The sequence below is a fragment of the Parathielavia appendiculata genome (assembly GCF_033297405.1).
Source record: "Parathielavia appendiculata strain CBS 731.68 unplaced genomic scaffold N657scaffold_26, whole genome shotgun sequence".
Taxonomy (NCBI): Eukaryota; Fungi; Ascomycota; class Sordariomycetes; order Sordariales; family Chaetomiaceae; genus Parathielavia; species Parathielavia appendiculata.
Window position 1 is genome coordinate 10,959 of NW_026944245.1, and position 995 is coordinate 11,953.

Below are 995 nucleotides of genomic sequence, written 5' to 3' on the forward strand. Positions count from 1 at the left end.
TGGACATACTTGGTGGGTTGCTAGGTAAGCGGCTACCTTGTTATAGCGCTTCTGATGCAGCTGGTTCACAATCCAAGTTGTTAACTCGAGGGCAGTTTTTCAATTTCTCCCGGTCAACCTGCTTGAGCTCCATTGTGTTCGCCTCCTTGATGAACTTAGACAAAGCAAGCGTCATGACAGCAGACAACCGAATGTGACAGCAGCAAGATGAGTGTGGTAGATTTGGAGTTAAAATGTTCATTGGCGTAAGCTGCTTTGATGAAACCAGGAAAAGTAATCAGCCGCCTGAACAGATGCGATTTGGTAGGTAAGTGGGTGAGGATGGATTGTGGCTGGGAAGCTGTGGCGCTGTGAAAAGAACCATCGGTTTGGGTGATGAAATTTGAGGAAGCGGGTGAATGCAGATGTCAGGATAAATGAAAAATTTACGGTGGGGGTGAGCCAAATAAGATTTTGGGTTTTGTCAGAGTTTGAGCAGGGCACCGCCGTACTTTCTGCGCCACCCCGCTCGCGCGACTTGCCCAGGATGAAGTCGACGATTGCCTTTCGACCGCAGAAGACGGACTTCTGCGACTTGGGGCGCCAAGCAGCACCATACTTAGCCTCGAGTGACTCGATTGAAGGCATGCCAGCCCTTCCGTATCTCCACAGGAGCCACAGATCCGGAATAGAGCGAATATCTAAAGGGACCTCAAACCTAGGCACGTTCGACGCAACCGCCGCCGGCGGCGGCGGCGGCGGCGGCGGTAGAGACGCTGTGGTAAGCTGGGGAACGCCCCCCTGCTCTTCGTCTCCAGTAGATAGTTGGGGGGAAGGGGCCCCGCGGCCCGGCGCCCTCGGTCGCCCGCGCTTCGGCATCTCGAGCCGTTGTACGACAGTGCTGCGTCCCGGACTGATCGTGACAGTGTACGACGCTTTAGAGAGCTCGTCCATCCTCTTCTCCAGCCTCTGCACCTGCTGCGTAAGCTCAGCAAACGCCCTTTCGATCCAGAGGT